Consider the following 25,117-nt stretch of genomic DNA (forward strand, 5'->3'; position numbering starts at 1 on the left):
CGTGTGAGGACAAGGCAGCAGCGCACTTATCGATGAAAAATGAGTTATGTGGACAAAATATGAAGAAAGCCTGACCCAACAGGGCCATTGGGGAGAAAAAAAGATACTGGGGTCACAGAGTATACAGGCAATGTGATCCAGTTGTGTGGTGCTAACTCTCTGACAAAAGCACTAAGATACTGGTATTATTATCTTAGATTCATCAGCCCAAAAAAGGACTGGGGACCGTTCAAAACGTTATTTGTTTGTGTACAGGCTAGAGGGAGTTCAGAGAAAAGTAATTACATTATAATTACCAGAGCACTGGAAAACAAAGTCCATGATAAAATTTCCAGACTTGTAGTACCAAAAGATTAAAAAAAAAAAAAAGAGGCTATATTTTCAACTGAGTAACTAACATGAAGGGTATTACAAGGAGAAGAGTGATCAACTATTCCTTCTATAAACAATAAAATGTGAGAGAGGGGACTTCAGGTGATGATTCAGGTTAGACTTATTGATCAAGTTCTTTGTGGGAAGAGGAATTAAACATTGGAAAATAGTTAAAGGAATATTCAAAACAAGTACTTCTGTTGGGGGCGTAGAAGACTTACCAATCAACATTAAAAGATCTTTATAATACATTTTAGTACATAAGAAAAGAAAACATGTAAGAATTAATAATTTTGGGGAAAGAAACATTTCTTAAGGAGAATGATGGGGGATTAAGGTGTGTGGAAAGAGGGAAGCCTGTTAGAATGAGGACTGCATAGATATTGTAAGTGAAACAGTTTACATGTATCTTTCATGACTATGTTTTATTATGTAAATTGGTGAATTCCCCAACATATAATTCTTAATAATACAAATGTGCTGTTTTCTTTTTTAAAAAAAATAAATTTATTTATTTATTTATGGCTGTGTTGGGTCTTCGTTGCTGCACACAGGCTTTCTCTAGTTGCGGCGAGCAGGGGCTACTCTTCTTTGCGGTGCACGGGCTTCTCATTGCGGTGGTTCCTCTCGTTGCGGAGCACGGGCTCTAGAGCACAGGCTCAGTAGTTGTGGCGCATGGGCTTCGTTGCTCTGCGGCATGTGGGATCTTTCTGGACCAGGGCTCGAACCCATGTCCCCTGCATTGGCAGGCGGATTCTTAACCACTGTGCCACCAGGGAAGCCCAAATGTGTTGTTTTCACTAAGACATTGTCCATTACCAACATGGCCCTTTGCCACTGAGACGCATGTTACACTGCGCCAAACTGGTGTTTTAAAAATCAGGAGTGTCTGCCCATGCACGCAGAGTATGTGTTCCCAGTCACACACACACACACACACTGCCTGTGATCCTCCCCCCACTCTCTTGACCTCACTTTGGTTCGCAGGCTAGCCCTTCTAGATGGTATCTCATTGTGCAACCCTGTTTCAAGTGATAAGAGATAAAACAAGTTCTGATTCAACTTCCTTGTTGTCCTGAACACTACATTTCTTTGAAAATGTCAAGGTCTCTTATTCAGATGGTGTAATGATAATAATGAAGAAAATCAGAGTGTTTGGGTTTATCCCAGAGGTTGAAAAAGTAGAAGACTCTCTGAGATGCCTTCCAGCTCTGGGATTCTCGGATTCTTCTTCGAAGGTATGAAGGGAACATAAATCATGCCAGTTGCCTCTAAATCAAAAATAGACAGATGCTCTCTAAGATCCTTCACATTAGTTCTCAAAGGGACTTCACATGCAGTCTTTTCAGACAGTGAGACCGCAGTACAGACAGGATAAATTTCTTAGCTGAGGCCAAAAACTTACAAGTCAGTTTTCATGGAGACAGAAATGTCTCTGGACTCCTAGTCCAGTGTTCTTTCTAGAAACTGTATTCTCCTTGCTCCTGGTTATAATCCCTAGCCCTAGTCCCTTAAGGAACCTGTATCTTCTCTGAGAAAAGTACATCTCGGTTGATACTTATCCAATCAGACTCTTGAGGCAGATGCCTGAAAAATCTAAATATGCCATGAATGTAGAAACCACAACATCGAGAGAACCTGGGAGAGAAAGCAGAGGGGGAGGCAAGTCCAGCAAGCCACGTTTGGGAAGCGAAAAGCTATTGCAGGAGACCCTGTCAAAGAAAACACCACCTCAGCACCCAGAAGCCACTCTCTCTCTCGTTCCCAGGTTAAAGTGGTAAAGCACTGGCATGTCCCCAGGGCAGTGTGAAAACGAAAGAGATGGCTCCATATTCATGAGCTATGTTTAAGGACCCATTTCCTCAAGCACAAAGGTTTTCAACATATTTCTGCATTTTCCTGCTATCACCAGCCTTTCCTTTTTCCAATTCCAAGCATTTTACTTAACTCTCAGACAACAGCTAAAAATCCCAAGTGAAGAAAACAGAAGGACAATACTAAGCAAAAGGCTGTGAGCAGGTAGGAGAGGCTGCAGGTGCTAGATCGTGCGCTTATGGCATGTGGCATCACTGGATGTCACCGCTTCTTGCCCTCTGCTCTCTTCAGCCTAAGGCACCTGAAGTCGGGAATGGTTAGGGCAAAGCTTGCTGCTCTTGGCACACATGCAGCCTGTTCTTGCCATAAATACACACAGGCACATCAACTTGAATTTCATGCTTGAGAGAAAGCTCTAGAAATTGTTTAGCCCCTAACAAGTGATTTTTTTCCTTTCTTCAAACAAACCACCACCAACAAAAAATACCCAAAGAACTCTTCCCACAGTGGTTGCATGTGGTATTGTGGTACGGTTGTTGAGGTTTTTGGTGTTGCGGGGGAGAGATGAGCTATCAAAGTACATGTATGTATTATGTATGTACGTATGAACGTACGCTGAGATATTAGCACAGTTTCTATACTTCAAAGACAGAACCGACTATATTAATTCCAAAGACATTACTGAGTGGTCACATTTATATATCTCATTAATATTATATATAAAAATATTTTCCATCAATAAGGAGAGGAAAATTCTATTAAATATTGTTGAAGACAGAGATAACTGACATAAGAATTACCTGTATTTTTATTTGCCCTTTTTTGAAAGTGTATGATATCTTTTACTTGACTATGAAAAAAGCACAAGCGTATGCTTCCATATCACAGAATTATAAAATGTACCATATAATCATAGAAGCCTAGACTCTAGTCATCTAGATCATACCTCTTTCCAATGTAAAAATCCCTTCTACCTCCCTCCCAGACAGACATCTTATCTAATTTCAGACCCTCTCAAAAACTACAATACCTAGGAGAGCTGTAAATGGGTCAAAATCACATTTTTTCCTGAACTACCAATGACTATATTTTAATATAGCTCTCTTTCACTATCAGGCTGGACTTATAATGTATACGTTTTGGCATTTAATTATATATTATTTCATACCATCCTTCAATTCTTTTACATACTTAAATATAATATCCTCTAATAATGGACTATAAAAAAATCCTGAAGGGAAAGAAGTGGATGGCCACCTTAAGGGAGACACAGCCAAGGGAACATTTTTATGTAGGGAAAGGTGATCATATTTGTAGGTCTAATGAGAAGGAATCAACGAACATGGAGAATTTGAAGATACCGAAGAAAAAAAAAAGGGGGGGGGGATTTTGATGGGGCAAGAGGAGGAGAAAGGCGAGGTCAAGAGCACAGTTAGGAGAGGCCTAGAGAAAAAAGAGAAGCACGGCCAAGTCTTTTCATAGTGAGTCACCAAATCTTGAACTGGATGGAAAGGCTCCCTTCCTACCTCTCCTTCTCCTTCCCTCCTGATACTCCTCTAGTTGGTTTCTAGAGACAGTCAGAGAGGATAGGTGGATTTAAAGTGGGGAACAAAGCACCAGGGCTAAAAGTTTTGAGCTCAGTTCTCCAAGCATGGAAGTCAGAAAACTTAGGTCCCTACTCAGGGACGTAAGCTTTGACTGGGAGACAGGGCCCAGGACTCTAGCTCCAGCTCTAACCAGCAGGAGACTCTTGGTTTGGAACCTCGCTTCGGGGAGTACTTAGGACTAAATGATTATTTCTTAGGTCTCTCCCAGCTCAAAAGTCATCATTTTACATACTCTTTTGCAACTGTTATACTAATTGGGGAGGGGTAATCAGATAATCATTAAAGGAGGATAATGGCCATGGTACAAAAATCTTTGAAAGAATTCTAGTTGTAGACAGGATTCTACCTGTATTCTTTCACGATTAATGCATATTTCACTTAAGGAACCTAAAGCACAGAAATCAACCATCTCAAATATAATTTGTGTTTGGTTTGTTTTTTTCCTGAGCAACTGCCAGTAGAAAAACTCATTGTTTCAGAATGCACTTCGGAAGGCTCTGAATTGGCTGCTATTAAATACATAAAGAGTCTATTACTGTAAATAAATGTGCTTATCAAGTAAAATTCCATCTAAGGGTGAAGAGTCTTCAAATATTGGGAAAACCTGAAGAGATGGGAACCGTGTGCCCTCAACTATAACTAACAGCAGTGGGGGGAATTCATTTTGGGTCAGACTACCTCAGACAACCTCTACTTAGAGCCTAATAAAATCCTATTAAGACTATATCCTCCCTGTTCTCTAATCCTCTGGCCCAGTTTCCTTTTCTCTCTTGCTGTCGTATCACATGGCAATGCTGGGCTGTTGGAAATAAAGCCAGCATCTAATAGCCCCGACTCTCCTGGACCTTGTCCTAAGACTCCCTCAACTTGTTGGCTCGTTCATTGTTCACTATCCATCATCTCAGTAAAGTACACCTTGTTTTGTTCCCTCAAGTTGTAGGTCACCAGTTAACACAGAGGGTGTACACAAAGAAAATTCTTGCAACCTGTGCATTCCAAATGGTTTCAGGCTTTGATAAATGCATGCCTCAAAACAGTAACCAGACTGCAGAAAACTGTTTTTAATGCCATAAAATAATTCCACCATGTTTTACACCTTAATTTCACTAAAATAAGCTGCCAGCCAACTAGGTCATACCCGAGTACCATGCAAGTGACTGGTAAACAGAATAAATGGAGAAGAAAAATTAAAATTCAAAACATACCTAAAATGTGTTATGGGACTTAATTTTTAAGGCTGCTTAAGAAACTAAACCCCTAGTGGCAAGGATTTGGAATGTAAAAATTATAGCTTTTGAAAATTGTAGCAAGTGAATGGTACCTGAACAGGAAAGTCTCTTATACACATGGAGTAATTTGTCAAAACGTGAAAACTGGACCACTCTTGGGCAAAGTCTCCCCAACAACCCAATCAATCACTATCACCTTGGTAGTATGCACCGTCCTGTCACATCACTATCTTGATGAAAGCTATTAAGGGACAACTCAGTTACAATATATGCCATAAAACCCTAAAACTTAGCTAAGGTAAATTCAGAGATAGATTTATCTGACAAATTCTGTGGGGTAGTATTTTAAAGCAGAGATTTGAGGTAGATGCTTGGAATCTCTCTCTAAGAAGAACTCTCTCATACTAATGAAGCTCTTCTCAAGAAATGTTCCTGGATAAAAAATATGTAAGTTTTTGACCAACATGTCTTGGTGCCTTTGGAAAGTTATGCTGTTTAGTCTAATACTTGTCTTTACAGCTCTATTCATCAGAATTAGTTCCCTACCAGCAGCCTTTCAAATGCCTTTATGTGAAAATTTTCAAATATGCAACATGCACTGTAAATAAGATGATGTGATGATTCTCTTTTGGAACAGCAACATGAAAAGATCTCCTTTTCGAAAATGTCCTTCATCCATGCACGGTTTAAGACATACTAAGTGCAATGAGTGTAGTAACAATAAAATTCCATATATGCCCACGAATCTCACAAATTGTGGGCATATTTTTCTGGAGAGAGGTGGCTATAGTTTTCAGCCAATTCTAAAAAGGGTAAAGGAATTTCTTCCCTTCAAAAATGTTTAAAAGCCTCTTTAAAGAGGCTTTTGCATTCATTGTAAAACCATGAAGAGTCCCAAAACAGAGACGAACAGCCAGTTCAAATTCTAAAGGTGTTACTGAAGAGACAGCCATGGAGCTTTTGTGACTTCGGTGATACAGAAAGTTCCACTTCAGCAGCTTGGGGGTTGTTCTAGCCTGTGAGTAACCATGATCTTGAGTAACAATCAGGGCAGGCTTCAGTGCCTTACAAATTTCATGGCTGGTTAGATACTTCCACTCCAACTCAAAACACTGCAAGGTGTGGCATCAGAGGTGCAAAGTGATAAGCATTTATTATAATGTCAGCAACAGGCTCAAAGAACATGGTCCTACGCCAATCAGGACAAAGCACCTTTCTTCACCAGTCTATGAAATGGGCCACAAGGAGTTTGGGGGCCTTTTGTGCACTACAGACATGACAGAAGTGGAGTAAATCACTGGTACTTGAAATAGCCAATACAGGTATCTTGAAATTATAGGTGGAATAATATTAGCACTTATGTGGTAACCTAAGACCGCAAAGTTCTAATTTCACATTTCTTTACTTTTTATGAACATAAAAATAATGAGACTTCCTCACATGTAAATATAATAATCTAACAAATGGTATCACTGCTGTACCAGAATTTAAAAGACTGTATTTTCTCATCGAAGAGTAGGCAAAAGATTCTAGAAGTTCATAGTAAAAACGTACTGGTTTAAAGTAGTTAACCACTCACATATATATTATTGCTATGATCAGTTTATCATCAAGATGTCCTATTGTTAAAAATAAAAAGCCAAATCTAGAATCACTGAAAACTTTCAGGGGGAAGAAGATTTTATCTTGAAATCTCTCCCTCCTCAGTAACAGCTACATGGGCCTCGGTTATATACTATCAGTGTCCAGATTTACACATTTCAAGAGGTGACTTAGGAGAAGTAAAAATGGGTCCATCTCATAAACCTCAGGTGAGAACATAAACTGGTGTTCTATCTGCAAAGGGCAATTTGGCAACAGTCTTCAAAACTGAATTTGATCAGCAAAACACTTGTGGGCATTTATCCTATAAACATACTTTTATCTTACAAAATGACATATTGAATAGTAGCAAAGAGTTGACACTTACTGGGCACTTCTCTGTGCCAGATACTATTCTGAAGACATTACACCATTAACTCATGAAATTTTCTCAGCAATCCTGTGAACTACATTTCCCTCTTCTACAGATTAGGAAACTGAGGCACAAAGAGGCAAAGGAGCTGGTCTAATCAAGGTCACACAGATATTCTGGGGTCTAACCCAGGCACATTCTCTTATACACTAGCACCTCTCTAACTACAGAGATGTCCTTTGTAGCATTGTTTAGATAGTAAACAATTGGAAAGATCCCAAATATCCATTAGCAACGGTCTGGTTAAATAAATACGGCACTTCTATATAATGAACTAACTATGTCACAATTTTTAAAAGGATGCAGCAGATCAGCCAAGATGGCAGAGTAGAAAGGCCCTGAGCTCACCTCCTTCCACAATCACATTAAAATCACAACTGTTTGCAGAAAAAGACCGAAACCTATCAGGAAATTAAAAACATAAAGAAGGAACCACAAGGAGATGGGTAGGAGGGGCAGAGTTGCAATCTAATCAATACCCACAAACTGGAGAATAATTATATTACAGAAATTCTCCCACAGGAGTGAGAGTTACAAGCCCCACATTGAGCTTTCCTGCCCAGGGGTCCTGCACCAGGAATATGAGCCCCACAGCGTTCAGCTTTGAAGGCCAGCAGGGCTTAATTTAGGGAGTCCCAAAGGACAGGGAAAGAGACATTTCACTCGTAAAGGGAGTACACAAAATCTCACAAGCAATGGGACCCAGGGTAAAAGCAGTAATTTGATAATAGGCTGAGCCAGACCTACCTACTGGTCTTGGACAGTCTCCCAAGAGTGGCAAGGGGCAACTGCAGCTCACCCTGGGGACACAAGACACTGGTGGCAGCCATTCTTGGGAGCCCCTTCTACCACGTGGACACTGGTTTTGGTGGGCACCATTGTAATGTCCTCTCTATAGCACATTAGCACCAAGACCTGGCCCCAATCAACAGCCTACAGGCACCAGCGCTGGGAGGCCTCAGGCCAAGCAACTAAGTGGGTGGAGACACAGCCCCACCCACTGGCAGACAGGCTGCCTAAAGACTCCCTGAGCCCACAGCCACCTCTAGACACTCCTCTAGAAACAGCCCTGCACACTAGAGGGCCAAGACCCAATTCCACCCACCAGGTGGCAGACACCAGACACAAGAAAACCACAATCCTGCAGCCTGCAGACCCAGCCAGCCCACAGCAGGCCACACCCACCCGGGACCATCTGGGCCCCGGCCCTGCCCACCTGCAGACCAACACAAGCTTCCCGACACCGCAGACCCTATACCCAACTTTGTCAGGAACCACACCCTCACCACCAGCAACCTGACACCAGCTCTGGGATTCCTGGGCCCTGTAACCAAACTCCAGGACCTGGCTCGGCCTGCCAGTAGTCCGGCACTAACCCCAGGACCTGGCTTCACCCACCAGTGGGTAGGAAACAGCCCTGAAGTCGTCTGGACCCTGACTCTGCTCACCAGTGAGCCAGCACTAGCCCTGGGGCCCCCTGGGGTTCTGTAGTCAGCCACCTCTTAACCAGAGCTCACCAAGTAGAAGGCAGCAGCCTCCACAAAATGCAGGGCCTGGCAATCAACTGGGACAGGGGCCAAGCAAGCCCACCAGACCACCCACAAAGTCAACCTGCCACAAGAGAAGGACCCATGCAGCCCTCATGGGGGGAACCCTTAGAGCATATAGCTTGGGTGATGAGAGGGGCATGCACTGCTGGGATGCATAGGGCGTCTCCTACAGAGGGCTACTTCTCCAAGGTCGAGAAATGTAACTAACCTACCACATACATAAAAATACAAAAAGTAACTTAGACAAAATGAGGAGACAGAGAAATATGTTCCAGATGAAGAAACAAGATAAAACCCCAGAAGAAGAACTAAGTGAAGTCAAAACAGGCAATCTTCCCAAGAAAGAGTTCAGAGTAATGATCATAAAGATGGTCAAACAACTCGGGAGAAGAATGGATGCACAGAGTGAGAAGTCAGAAGTTTTTAATAAAGAGTTAGAAAATATAAAGAATGACCAAACAGAGACAAAAAATACAATAACTGAAATGAAAAATACACTAGAAGGATTCAACAGTAGACCAAATGATGCAGAGGAACAAGTCAGTGAGCTGGAAGACAGAGCAGTTGGAAATCACTGCTGCTGAACAGAAAAATGAATAAAGAATGAAAAGAAGTGAGGACAATTTAAGAGAACTCTGGGACAACATCAAGTGTAATAATATTCAATTATAGGGGTCCCAGAAGGAGAAAACAGAGAGAAAAGGGTTGAGAACACATTTGAAGACATAACAGCTGAAAATTTCTGTAACAATGGAAAGGAAGTAATCACCCAAGTCCAGGAAGCACAGAGTCCCATACGGGATTAACCCAAAGAGGAACACATCAAGACACATAGTAATTAAAACAAGAAAATGATAAGGGAGAATAGTAAAAGCAGCAAAGCAAAAAGCAACAAATAACATACAAAGGTTATAGCTGATTTTTCAACAGAAACTCTGCAGGCCAGAAGGGATGGCACAATCTATTTATAGGGATGAAAGCGGAAAATCTACAACCAAGAATACTCTACCCAGCAAGGCTCTCATTCAGATCTGAGGGAGAAATCAAAAGCTTTACAGACAAGCAAAAGTTAAAAGAGTTCAGCACCACCAAACTAGCTTTACAACAAATGTTAAAGAAACTTCTCTAGGTGAAAAAGAAAAGGCTACAACTAGAAACAAGAAAATTACAAAGGAAAAAGCTCATCAGTAAAGGCAAACATGGCTAGTAGGAAGGTTAAGGGACAAAAGTAGTAAAATAATCTATATCCACAATAAGCAGTTAAGAGATACTCAAAACAATTAGATGTAAAACATGATATCAGAAATAGTAATCACGATGGGAGGAGAATACAAATGCAGGCTTTTTAAAATGCATTTGAAATTAAGATTTCAATTTAAAATTTAAAACAGTCACATATATAGAGAGATTTCTACATAAAAACCACATGGTAACAACAAACCAAAAATCTCTAATAGATATACACACAGAATACAAAAAGGAATCCAACATGACACTAAAGACAGTCATCAAATCACAAGAGAAGAGAACAAAAGAAGAAGAAAGGGGGGGTGGAGGAAGATGTACAAAACAACACCAAAACAATTAACAAAATGGCAACAAGAACAGACATATTGAAAATTACCATAAATGTAAATGAACTAAATGCTCCAATCAAAAGAGAGCGGCTGAATGGATAATAAAACAAGACCCCTATATATGCTGCCTACAGGAGACTCACTTCAGATCTAAAGATACACACAGACTGAAAGTGAGAGGATAGAAAAAAGATATTCCATACAAATGGAAATCAAAAGAAAGCCAAGTAGCAATACTTATATCAGACAAAATAGACTTTAACATAAAGACTGTAATAAGAGACAAAGAAAGACACTACATAATGCTCAAGGGATCAATCCAAGAAGAAGATATAAAAATGTAAATATACACGCAACCAACCTCAATATATAAGGCAAATATTAACAGACATAAAAGGAGAAATTGTCAGTAACACAATAATAGTAGGGGACTTTAACACGCCACTTACATCAATGGAAAGATCATCCAGACAGGAAATCAGTAAGGAAACACTGGCCTTAAATGACACATTAATTGACATATATATATATAAACTATTCTATCTGAAAGCAGCAGAATACACATTCTTTTCAAGTGCACACAAAAAACTCTCCAGGATACATCACAAAACAAGTCTCAATAAATTTAAAACTGAAATCATATCAAGCATCTTTTCTGACCAGAACACTAAAAGACTAGAAATTAACTACAAGAAAAATACTGCAAAAAACAAAAACACATGAAGGCTAAACAATATGCTACTAAACAACGAATAAATCACTGAAGAAATCAAAGAGGAAATCAAAAAATACCTAGAGGCAAATTAAAATGAAAACACAACAATCTAAAACCTTTGGGACATAGCAAAAGCAGTTCTAAGAGGCAAGTTTACAGTGACACAAGCTTACCTCAGGAAACAAGAAAAATCTCAAACAACCTAACCTTACACCTAACAGGACTTGATAAAAAAGAACAAACAAATTCCAAAGTTAGTAGAATGAAAGAAATCATAAAGATCAGAGCAAAAATAAATGAAATAGAAACAAAGAAAACATAGCAAAGATCAATAAAACTAAAAGTTGGTTCTTTGAGAAGGTAAACAAAATTGATAAACCTTTAGCCAGAATCATCAAGAAAAAAAGGGAGAGAACTCAAATCAATAAAATTAGAAATGAAAAAGGAGAAATTACAACTGACACCACAGAAATACAAAGGTTCATAAGAGACTACTACAAGGAACTATAGGCCAATGAAATGGATAACCTAGAACAAACAGCCAAATACTTAGAAATGTACAATGTACAATCTCCTAAGACTGAAACAGGAAGGAAGAAAAATATGAACAGACTAATTTACAGTAATGAAACTGAATCAGTCATTTAAAAACTCCCAACAAACAAAAGTCCAGGACCAAACATTTAGAGAAGAGTTAACACCTATCCTTCTGAAACTCATCCAAAAAATTGCAGAGGAACACTTCTGAACTCATTCTATGCGGTACCACCCTGATACCAAAAACAGGCAAAGAATCACATACACAAAAATGATTACAGGTTAATATCATTGATGAACACAGATGCAAAAATCCTCAGCAAAATATTACCACACCAAATCCAACAATACAGTAAGAGGATGCTTACACCATGTAAGAGTGATGCATATACCATGACTAAGTGGGATTTATCCTAGGGATGCAAGGATTTTTCAATATCTGCAAATCAATTAACATGATACATTAACAAATTAAAGAATAAAAACCATACAATCATCTAAACAGATTCAAAATAAGCTTTTCACAAAATTTAAAATCCATTTATGATAAAAACTCTCCAGAAAGTGGGCTTAGAGGGAACATTCCTCAACATAATAAAAGCCATATATGACAAACCCATAGGTAACATCTTACTCAATGATGAAAGCTGAAAGCATTTCCTCTAAGATCAGGAGTAAGACAAGGATGCCCAAACTCACCACTTTTACGCAACACAGTTTTGGAAGTCCTAGCCATAGCAATCAGGGAAGAAAAAGAAATAAAAGGAATCCAAATTGGAAAGGAAACATGTTATATGCAAACTGTCCCTGTTTGCATATGACACGATACTATAACCAGAAAATCCTAAAGATGCCACCAGAAAACTATTAGAGCTCATCAGTTTGGTAAAGTTTCAGAATACAAAATTAATATACAAAATTCTGTTGCATTTATATACAATAACAATGAAATATCAGAAAGAGAAAATTTAAGGAAACAATCCCATTTACCATTGCATCAAAAAGAGTAAAATACCTAGTAATAAACCTACCTAAGGAGGTATAAGACCTGTATTCAGAAAACTATAAGACACTGATGAAAGAAGCTGAAGACAACACTAACAGATGGAAAGATATATCATGTTCTTGGATTGGAAGAATTAATGCTGTTAAAATGACCATAGTCAGATTGGTTCAAGATGGCAGAGTAGGGCTTCCCTGTTGGCACAGTGGTTGAGAGTCTGCAGGCCGATGCAGGGGGCACGGGTTTGTGCCCTGGTCTGGGAAGATCTCACATGCCGCGGAGCGGCTGGGCCCGTGAGCCATGACCGCTGAGCCTGCGCGTCCGGAACCTGTGCTCCGCAACGGGAGAGTCCACAGCAGTGAGAGGCCTGTGTACCGCAAAAAAAAAAAAAAAAAAATGGTGGAGTACAAGGATGTGTGTTCACTCCTTCTTGCGAGAGCACCAGAATCACAACTAACTGCTGAACCATCATCTATAGGAAGACACTGGAACTCACCAAAAAGATACCCCACAACCAAAAGAAAAGGAGAAACCACAGTGAGACCGTAGGAGGGGCTCAATCACAATAAAATCAAATCCCATAACTGCTGGGTGAGTGACTCACAAATCGGAGAACACTTATACCACAGAAGTCCACCCACTAGAGTGAACATTCTGAGCCCCACATCAGGCTTCCTAACCTGGGGGCCCAGCAATGAGAGGAGGAATTCCTAGAGAATCAGACTTTGAAGCCTAGCGAGATTTGATGGGAGGACTTCGACAGGGCTGGGGGAAACAGAGGCTCCACTCTTCGAGGGCAGCACAAAGTAGTGTGTGCATCAGGACCCAGGGAAAGGAGCAGTGACCTGCTAGTGTTGGAGAGTCTCCTGCGGAGGCGGGGGCTGGCTGTGTCTCACCATGAGGAAAAGGACACTGGCAGCATAAATTCTGCAAAGTACTCCTTGGCGTAAGCCCTCCGAGAGTCCACCATTAGTGCCATCAAAGAGCCTGGGTAGGCTCCAGTGTTGGATCACCTCAGGCCAAACAACCAACAGGGAGGGAACCCAGCCCCACCCATCAGCAGGCAAGCGGATTAAAGTTTTACTGAGCTCTGCCCACCACAGCAAGAACCAGCTCTACCCACCACTAGTCCCTCCCATCAGGAAACTTACACAAGCCTCTTAGATAGCCTCATCCACCAGAGGGCAGAGAGCAGAAGCAAGAAGAACTACAATCCTGCAGCCTGTGGAACAAAAACCACATTCACAGAAAGGCAGACAAGATGAAAAGGCAGATGACTATGTACCAGATGAAGGAACAAGAATAAAACCCCAGAAAAACAACTAAATAAAGTGGAGATAGGCAACCTTCCAGAAAAAGAATTCAAAATAATGATAGTGAAGATGATCCAGGACCTCGGAAGAAGAATGGAGGCAAAGATCGAGAAGATGCAAGAAATGTTTAACAAAGACCTAGAAGAATTAAAGAACAAACAAAAAGAGATGAACAATACAATAAATGAAATGAAAACTACACTAGAAGGTACCAATACCAGAATAACTGAGGCAGAAGAACGGATAAGTGACTTGCAGGACAGAAGGGTGGAATTCACTGCTGTGGAAGAGAATAAAGAAAAAAGAATGAAAAGAAATGAAGACAGCCTAAGAGATCTCTGGGACAACATTAAACGTAACAACATTCACATGATAGGGGTCCCAGAAGGAAAAGAGAGAGAGAAAGGACCCAAGAAAATATTTGAAGAGATTATAGTGGAAAACTTCCTTAACATGGGAAAGGAAATAGCCACCCAAGTCCAGGAAGTGCGGAGAGTCCCATACAGGATAAACCCAAGGAAAAACACACCGAGACAAATAGAAATCAACTTGGCAAAAATTAAGGACAAAGAAATATTATTGAAAGGAAAAATGACAGACAACATACAAGGGAACTCCCATAAGGTTAACAGCTGATTTCTCAGCAGAAACTCTATAAGCCAGAAGGGAGTGGCATGACATATTTAAAGTGATGAAAGGGAAGAACCTACAATCAAGATTACTCTACCCAGCAAGGATCTCATTCAGATTCGATGGAGAAATCAAACGCTTTACAAACAAGCAAAAGCTAAAAGAATTCAGCAACACCAAACCAGCTCTACAACAAATGCTAGAGGAACTTCTCTAAGTGGGAAACACAAAAGAAGAAAAGGACCTACAAAAACAAACCCAAAACACTTAAGAAAATGGTCATAGGAACATACATATCTATAATTACCTTAAACGTGAATGGATCAAATGCCCCAACCAAAAGACACAGGCTCGCTGAATGGATGCAAAAACAAGACCCATGTATATGCTGTCTACAAGAGACCCATTTCAGACCTAGGGACACATACAGACTGAAAGTGAGGGGATGGAAAAAGATATTCCACGCAAACAGAAATCAAAAGAAAGCTGGAGTAGCAATACTCATATGAGATAAAATAGACTTTAAAATAAACAATGTTACAAGAGACAAGGAAGGACACTACATAATGATCAAGGAATCAATCCAAGAAGAATATATAACAATTATAACTATATATGCACCCAACATAGGAGCACCTCAGTACGTAAGGCAACTGCTAACAGCCCTAAAAGAGGAAATTGACAGTAACACAATAATAGTGGGGGGTCTTTAACACCTCACTTATATCAATGGACAGATCATACAAAATGAAAATAAATAAGGAATCAGAAGCTTTAACTGACACAATAGACCAGATACAATAATTGATATCTATAGGACATTCCATCCAAAAAGAGCAGATTACACTTTCTTCTCAAGTGCGCACGGAACATTCTCCAGCATAGATCACATCGTGGGTCACAGATCAAGCCTCAGTAAATTTAAGAAAATTGAAATCATATCAAGCATCTTTTCGGACCACAATGCTATGAGATTAGAAATCAATTACAGGGAAAATAACGTAAAAAACACAAACATATGGAGGCTAAACAATACATTACTAAATAACCAAGAGATCAGTGAAGAAATCAAAGAGGAAACCAAATAATACCTAGAGACAAATGACAATGAAAACACGACAATCCAAAACCTATGGGATGCAGCAAAAGCATTCTAAGAGGGAAGTTTATAGCAATACAATCCTACTTCAAGAAACAAGAAAAACCTCAAATAAACAATCTAACCTTACACCTAAAGGAACTAGAGAAAGAAGAAAAAACAAAACCTGAAGTTAGCAGAAGGAAAGAAATTATAAAGATCAGAGCAGAAATAAATGAAATAGAAACAAAGAAAACAATATCAAAGATCAATAAAACTAAAAGCTGGTTCTTTGAGAAGATAAACAAAATTGATAAACCATTAGCCAGACTCATCAAGAAAAAGAGGGAGAGGACTCAAATCAATAAAATGAGAAATGAAAAAGGAGAAGTTACAACAGACAAAGCATCCTAAGAGACTACTACAAGCAACTCTATGCCAATAAAATGAACAACCTGGAAGAAATGGACAAATTCTTAGAAAGATATAACCTTCCAAGACGGAACAAGGAAGAAACAGAAAATATGAACAGACCAATCACAAGTAATGACATTGAAACTGTGATTAAAAATCTTCCAACAAACAAAAGTCAAGGACCAGATGGCTTCACAGGTGAATTTGATCAAACATTTAGAGAAGAGCTAAGACCCATCCTTCTCAAACTCTTCCAAAAAATTGCAGAGGAAGGAACACTCCCAAACTCATTCTATGAGGCCACCATCACCCAGGTACCAAAACCAGACAAAGATACTACAAAAAAAATAAAATTACAGACTAATATCACTGATGAATATAGATGCAAAAATCCTCCACAAAATACTAGCAAACAGAATCCAACAACACATAAAAGGATCATACACCATGATCAAGTGGGATTTACCCCAGGGATGCCAGGATTCCTCAATATATGCAAATTAATCAATGTGATACACCATATTAACAAATTGAAGAAGAACCACATGATCCATATGATCATCTTCATAGATGCTTCTGACAAAATTCAACACCCATTTATGATAAAAACTCTCTGGAAAGTGGGCATAGGGAACCTACCTCAACATAGTGAAGGCCACATATGACAAAACCACAGCAAACATCATTCTCAATGGTGAAAAACTGAAAGCCTTTCCTCTCAGATCAGGAACAAGACAAGGATGTCCACTCTCACCACTGTTATTCAACATAGTTTTGGAAGTCCTAGCCACGGCAATCAGAGAAGAAAAAGGAATAAAAGGAATACAAATTGGAAAAGAAGAAGTAAAACTGTCACTGTTTGCAGATGACATGACACTATACATAGAGAATCCTAAAGATGCCACCAGAAACTACTAGAGCTAATCAATGAATTTGGTACAGTTACAGAATACAAAATTAATTCACAGAAATCTCTTGCATTCCTATACACTAATGATGAAAAATCTGAAAGAGAAATTAAGGAAACACTCCCATTTACCATTGCAACAAAAATAATAAAATACCTAGGAATAAACCTATTTAGGGAGACAAAAGACCTGTATGCAGAAAATGATAAGACACTGAGGAAAGAAATTAAAGATGATACAAACAGATGGAGAGATATACCATATTCTTGGATTGGAAGAATCAATATTGTGAAAATGATTCTACTACCCAAAGCAATCTACAGATTCAATGCAATCCCTACCAAATTACCAATGGCATTTCTTTACAGAACTAGAACAAAATATCTTAAAATTTGTATGGAGAACAAAAGACCCCAAATAGCCAAAGCAGTGTTGAGGGAAAAAAATGGAGCTGGAGGAAACAGACTCCTTGACTTCAGACTATACTGCAAAGCTACAGTAATCAACACAATACAGTACTGGCACAAAAACAGAGATATAGATCAATGGAACAGGATAGAAAGCCCAGAGATAAACCCACGCACCTATGGTCAACTTATCTATGACAAAGGAGGCAAGGATATACAATGGAGAAAAGACAGCCTCTTCAATAAGTGCTGCTGGGAAACTGGACACCTACATGTAAAAGAATGAAATTAGAATACTCCCAAACACCATACACAAAAATAAACTCAAAATGGATTCAAGACCTAAATGTAAGACCAGACACTATAAAACTCTTAGAGTAAAACATAGGAAGAACACTCTTTGACATAAATCACAGAAAGATCTTTTTTGACCCACCTCCTAGAGTAAAAGAAATAAAAATAAACAAATGGGACCTACTGAAACTTAAAAGCTTTTGCAAAGCAAAGGAAACTACAAACAAGACAGAAAGACATCCCTCAGAATGGGAGAAAATATTTGCAAATGAATCAACGGACAAAGGATTAGTCTCCAAAATATATAAACAGCTTATGCAGCTCAATATTAAAAGAACAAACAACCCAATTAAAAAATGGGCAGAAGATCGAAATAGATATTTTTCTAAAGAAGACATACAGGTGGCCAAGAAGAGCATGAAAAGCTGCTCAACATCACTAATTATTAGAGAAATGCAAATCAAAACTACAATGAGGTATCACCTCACACCAGTTCGAATGGGCATCATCAGAAAATCTGCAAACAACAAATGCTGGAGAGGGTGCGGAGAAAAGCAAACCCTCTTGCACTGTTGGTGGGAATGTAAATTGATACAGCCACTATGGAGAACAATATGGAGGTTCCTTAAAAAACTAAAAATAAAATTACCATATGACCCAGCAATCCCACTACTGGGCATATACCCAGAAAAAAACATAATTCAAAAAGACACATGCACCCCAATGTTCACTGCAGCACTAGTTACAAAAGCCAGGTCATGGAATCAACCTAAATGCCCATCAACAGATGAATGGATAAAGAAGATGTGGTACCTATATGCAGTGGAATATTACTCAGCCATGAAAAGGAAAGAAATTTGGTCATTTGCAGAGACGTGAATGAATCTAGAGACTGTCATACAGAGTGAAATAAGTCAGAAAGAGAAAAACAAATATTGTATATTAACACATATATGTGGAACCTAGAAAAATGGTACAGATGAACTGGTTTGCAGGGCAGAAATTGAGACACAGATGTAGAGAGCAAATGTATGGACACCAAGGGGGGAATGTGGTGGGGGGCTGGGGGGCGGTGGTGGTGTGATGAATTGGGATATTGGGATTGACATATATACACTAATATGTATACAATGGATAACTAATAAGAACCTGTTGTATAAAAAAATTAATTTAAAAAAATTCAAAAAATTGACCATAGTACTTAAGGCAATCTACAGATTCAATGCAATCCCTATCAAAATACCGGCAGCATTTTTCACAGAACTAGAACAAATAATTTTACAATTTTTGTGTAAATACATAAGATCCCAAATAGCCAAAACAATCTTGAGAAAGAAGAATGGAGCTGGAGGAATCACACTCCGTGAATTCAAAACTATACTACAAAACTACAGTAATCAAAACAGTATGTGTACTGGCACAAAAACAGACACATAGATCAATGAAACAGGATAGAAAGCCCAGAAATGAACCCATGCACTTATGGTCAATTAATCTATGACACAGTAGGCAAGAATACAGTCTCTTCAATAAGTTGTGCTGGGAACACTGGACAGCTACATGTAAAAGGATGAAATTAGAACATTCTCTAATACCATATACAAAAATAAACTCAAAGTGGATTATAGACCTAAATGTAAGACTGTAAACCATAAAACTCCTAGAGGAAAACAGAGGCAGAACACTCTTTGACATAAACCATAGCAATATTTTTGGGCATCTGTCTCCTAAAGCAAAGGAAATAAAAGCAAAAATAAACAAATGGGACCTAATTAAGCTTAAAAGCTTTTGCACAGCAAAGAAAACCAGCAACAAAACGAAAGACAACCTACTGAATGAGAGAAAACATGTGGAAATGTTATGACTGATAAGGGGTTAATATCCAAAATATATAAACAGCTCATACAACTCAACAACTAAAAAACTGCCAAAGTAGGGAAGCAACCTAAGTGTCCATCAACATGTGAATGGATAAAGAAGATGTGGTATGTATATACAATGGAATACTACTCAGCCATTAAAAAGAATGAAATTTTGCCATTTGCAGCAACATGGATGGACTGAAGGTATTATGCTGAATGAAATAAGTCAGATAGAGAAAGCTTAATACTGTATTATATCACTTACGTGTGGAATCTAAAAAAACATACAGCAAACTAATGAATGTAACAAAAAAGAAGCAGACTCACAGATATAGAGAACAAACTGGCCTAATTTCATTGCCAGTAGGGAGAGGGAATCAAGGTAGAGGGTAGGAGAGTGCAATATGGGGTAGGGGATTAAGAGGTATAAACTATTAAGTATAAAATAAGCTACAAAGATATATTGTACAACATGGGGAATATAGCCAATATTTTATAGTAACTATAAATGGAATATAACCTTTTAAAATTGTGGATCACTATATTGTACACCTGTAACTTATATAATGTTGAACATCAAGTACAGTTCAATTTCAAAATTGTTTTAATTTTTTTTAAAAAGGTTGCAGCTCTGAATGTACTGATATGGAAAGGCTACCAGGATATGTACAGAACAGCAAGTATATTATGCCATCATCTGTGTAAGAAAAAAAAAAAAGGCATGTGTTACTGTATATGCTGGTGAATGCACATCCCTTCTCTGTGAAGATACCCAAGGACTCTGAGGTGGCTGCCTCAGCACAGGGACACTGGATGGCTGGGACAGGGAGGGAGGGAGACTCGCTTTTCACTGTGTGCCCTTCTTCACTTTTTGAATTTGGTACCATGATTATGTACTACTTAGTGAAAACATTTTCTAATTAACAAAATAAAAGCAAAAGAACATTCGAACAAAAGGAAAGTACCTAAGTCCAGCTTAAGTGTAGCAATTACAGTGAACTTGAAGTCTCCAACTCTCTGGGAAAGAAAGAAGCCTGCACAATGATTATATAGCCTGGTGGATATGAGTAGGGATAAAAGAGTACATTAATGTACCATGCTATCTGAATCAATTACAATGACCACAAAATATCTGAAAAGTATTAAACAGAAAACACACAAAGGAAACCCAACTCGATTTGTAGCATATAAATTGTTAACTTCCAGTGGAATAAACATGGATGAAAATGACATGTTACAGAAGCGTAAAGAACTCAGCGTAAGAATTCTTATTTTTAAGGACCACTATTTTCTTAAATGCTTATTTTAATTATTATTGTGCAATAATACTCCAAAAGTAGTCAGAGGAACCCTAGGGTTCCACGAGCCCCTTTCCAGGGGTCTGCAAATTTCTCAATAATTTTTCAGAACCTCTTTTTAAGAAAAACAAAATCAGTCAAAGTAAATATAGCTCACTATGAAGATTTCTCATACCCAAGAAACCTTCAGCACTGCAATTTGCTGTAGTTACACTTGAGCAGTGTCACCACTATTCACTACAACCTTTTAAAATTATTTGGCTTTTTTATAGGATTTCTTTCCACTTATACAAAGCCTTTCAAACTATCATTTGCCCTAAAAATCAAAGATCATTATGCACCTGTAAATAAGTTGCTTAAACTTTCTCTGTCTCTTTAAAACTGTTGTACTCATTAACGGCAGATCTCACTGTTCTGAAGCCTCATTTTGCCACAAGCATCATTTTGTGGAATACTGAAATAGACCCTGGTAAGAGACCGGTTACCCCTGAATGAAGCACTGCTTCACCTCTCTCTCCCTCTCATGCACGGAGTTTCGCACATGTCCATGTGTGGGCAATGTGCGCGTGCACGCACACACACATCTAGCTCTGCACACAGATGTAAATGCTAATCATTAGTTGCTACCTTTTGAGAGACTCCACAATAGAAAAGCCACGTGTCATTTGCAATTAACAGAGGGTAACGAAGGCTCTAATTTCTGCTTGGAGGTCCAGCATTTCGGCTTACTGGGATGCCTTTCCAAGAAATACAAGTAAAAACTGCAACACCTTATATTAAGCAGTTCCTCTGTTGCAACAAGGGTGGCTTATTGACTGGATGGCTGCCAGTCTCGTGAGCAGACTTGCAGAGAGGCTGTCTTCATGGAGAGGGAGGCATTAATTTATCTATAGGCCTCCAGAAGCAACTGAGTAGATCGCAACTCTGCCACACTCTGCTTCAATTTACATACACTTGCCTCTAGAGTGACTGGCACAGACTTGAATGGTTTCAGGCTATCCATACTTCTTTAATTAAAACTCTTCTCCACTAAATTAACATGGGGGTATCCATGTATTTTGTATGGAGAGGAAAGAAAGAGAAAGCAAAAGCAAGAAAAGAAAATTGAAGGCAGTGTTTTAAAATGAGTTTTCCTTCAGGTAAATTCTGCATTTGGCACTATTTCTCCCTAGAGTTGGTGCTTCCGGTAGAAAACTTGGAGCAAGGAGAGTAGACAAGGGTTCCTACTTTCCCCTGAAAAGCATCCTGCACTTTAGAGCTAATTAACCACTTAAAATCAAAGAAGTTGTGAAGAGGGTATGAAAGCAAAAGAGGAAATTTGGTCAGTTCCTTTTTTTTGCAAGAATAATGTTATATAATATTAATATATATGCATAATAACTCACTCCCATTCTATGCTCTGCAGGATTACCAAAAATTGATAATCTGACTCTATACTATTGGAATAGAACCTATCTGGAGATTAGGTTCTAATGTCAGTATATAAAGCAAGACATAAAAATACTCAAAATTACTCCTGAACACCCCTTAGCAAGGTGCTTGTTGGAAATCAACATACTTTTTCTCATTAAATTGGAGAAATAGTTGAGTATCCAACAAGGCAGCAGGCATTTGGGGTCGGGTTGTACAAACAATAATGTGTACCTTCGATTGTAAGAATTACTTTTGGCTCAGTGTAACTCATACCATGAGAGGCAGGTAGAAACTGGGACCAAGCAAGGAACCAGCAGGTATACACAGCTACAGTTCCCCAAGAATAAACTCAGAAGTATCCAAACCTTTTAAATTACTGTCCTCTCTTTCTATTTCTGATTTTTTTTTTGGGGGGGGAGGAGGGTCAAGGATATATACAGTAGATGAAGTTACCACACAACACTGGCGCCTTCTTCAGAATAACTACCCTGGAGGAGCTTCACAAACATTAATTACACAGCAAATCTGCACTAACTTCCAGGTAAATTATATTTCCTGTTTTCACAGAAAAGGAATCTAATATAGGTAAACCATCTAGGAGACAACTCAAGTAAATTAAAGACAGATTTTTTTTCCATTAAGAAACATAGGTTTCTAAAATATTTTAGATTTACACCCATAAATATAGCATACAAACATTGCCAATTGGCCATTCAGTAATCAACACCATACTCTGGAGAAAGAGTTCTCAAAAGCGAGGCAAAGGATGATGATCCAATGGAAACCAGACAGATGTGAGGATTTCGGTTTCAGGTGGACCTGGTCATGTAAATATTAGTATTCCTCTAATGAACTGATAGGGAAATTAGTAGCACTAACTTCTGGCTCTGCCATACGAATTGCTCATGTCTAGGTTCTTTCTGTGAGAATTCTGAGGTTTAAATCTGACCATATTTAGCTCTGAGGGCTTATAAAAATAGGCTTATTATTATTAAAGCACATTTAGAATATATGTATTTACCTTAGCACCAGAGAATCTTCCCCATGTTTATGTAGTGATTACTGAGAGAATAAAATCAGTCTCTCCAAAAAGTTTCCACAACATTTTTCTATCAAGTGTTCTGAGAACTTAAGCCCTGACGCCAGAAAAATGGTAAAGGACCGCTCTAATGCTAGAATTAAATACACTGTATATGATTATATCACAATAACATCTTCTTTGGTCTAACACAATCAGGATTCTATATTTGTTGCCGGCACAAAACTATAATTACTCGTTGATTTGATCAAAATTACTAGCTGAATTGAGCAATTCAGTCTGCCTGCCAGCCAGCCTTCAGGGTAATTAGTCAAATCAACGGTGTATCAAAATGACTAATATGCTTGTGAGTCATGGTTAGACTATCTAGGACATCATGGCAATGCTTAGATTCAGTTCCAAAAGCTCAGTTCATCTTGTTTAACTCCAGACTATTTTCCTCATAATTTAATTTGCTCTGTACAAAGTTCAGAGTTTTTCCTCTCCTTCAAGGGAAAAGGGAAAGTGACAATAAGAACCAAAGTCCAAAATTCAATGAAATCAGCTACTCTTGTTTCAAAGAAATAAGAGGAGAAGGAGGAGGGGTGTTTCCTTCTTGTGTGACAGGAGTAAGGTCAAGGGGAAAGAAAGAAAAATGGATTCTCACCAATCAAACCACCTGTCAGTGCTTCAGATTCCATTAAAGGCCACAATTCCGTTGATTTGATGCCAAACACCTCTAAAATGTTCTTACACTTAAGAGAAGTGTGTTTTTTGAAAGAACAAGGAAAGCAATACATTTAAAGGCTGGAGAAAATTTTCTTCCATTTATGTGGGTCAGTGAAACATCCATCATACAGAAACAAACACCTCACAGAATAAAAGATCAGAGGAGCTACGCTGGTAGAAGATCAAAGAAACAGAACCGCTGGGAGAATCAAACAAGTAACTGTCTGAACAGAGCCCCCCTGTGATTTCTCTCCTAAATCTAGCTGATATGACTAAGGTGGGGGAAGACAGAATATGCCAGCGCCAAAAAATGTGATTAAAAATAATTAATTCTAGTTTGGCTCTCTCTCTGGAGAAAGAATCCTTTCAAAGCCATTAAACAGAATAACTACATAATGAACATTTTTTAAAAAAAGCAAAATGTTCAAATTACCTACACACTAACTACAACCAAGCATATGAAATTAGCATATGCTCAGCATAACAGCACACCCAGCGTAAACAATGACAGATACATATAGTAAATGGTTGCAAAAGTGTCAAAAAGACCTGGATGCATTGAACAGATGCCCTCAGATCTAATTCCACCTGCTTGGGCTTTAAAAAAAAGCACTCTGTCCATCCCTGTCACATGTACAGTTCAAAGAACAAGCTGTCATTAAAAATTGAGGGGTAGAATTCAGAGCAGAAATATAACATGCCCAGTATAATCTAGCAAAAACTTTCAGCATCCCAAAACCTTTGGTTGCCAGGATCAAAAACATTATGCTGAACACCTACTAAGCACCTGCCTTAAACCTGTCCTATTCACATCTTACTGCTCTAAACCTCTTAGTTTAATTATATCTCCCTATGGTGATGTAGTTTCTGCTTTGTGTTGCAGTTATTTCAGAACCAGACTCTGATCTCCTTGAGGGTAGAGATGGCATCTGATGTTATTCACGGGTGATTCAAGAAGTATTCATCCACTGCCCAAGATGTGCAGTGTAGAGCATGTGAATAAGATCCAGTCCCAGGCCTCAGGGAATAAGCTCACTGTGGGGTGATGTTTGTCTTGGCAAGTAACGGTAATAGCCACCAGTGGCAAGGGGTGCCATCTACTGGGCACTTACTCTGTGCCGGGCACCACATTAAACTATTTAATTCTCACCACCACCCCATGAGGTAGGGACTGCCATACTCATTTTTTACAGATGAAGAAACTGAAGCTTAGAGAAAAGTGAACAGTGACATTAACGAGAGGCAGAGTCAGGAGGGTTGGGAAGACTGGATGGGAGAGAGGACGAGTCCACTTGCAGCAGTGCTCAGGAGAGGGAATGAGGAAGGGCTTCACC

The 25,117-nt window shown here is 38.9% G+C and overlaps 1 protein-coding gene across 2 annotated transcripts in view; it reads right to left on the minus strand.

Moving 5' to 3' along the window:
• The window catches only part of FAM160A1 (family with sequence similarity 160 member A1), a 269,946-nt gene that overhangs the window by 103,854 nt on the left and 140,975 nt on the right, over positions 1–25,117 (minus strand). The gene's annotated exons all lie outside the window — the stretch shown is intronic.

This window comes from Phocoena sinus, chromosome 5 (genome assembly GCF_008692025.1).
Source record: "Phocoena sinus isolate mPhoSin1 chromosome 5, mPhoSin1.pri, whole genome shotgun sequence".
NCBI classification, from domain to species: domain Eukaryota; kingdom Metazoa; phylum Chordata; class Mammalia; order Artiodactyla; family Phocoenidae; genus Phocoena; species Phocoena sinus.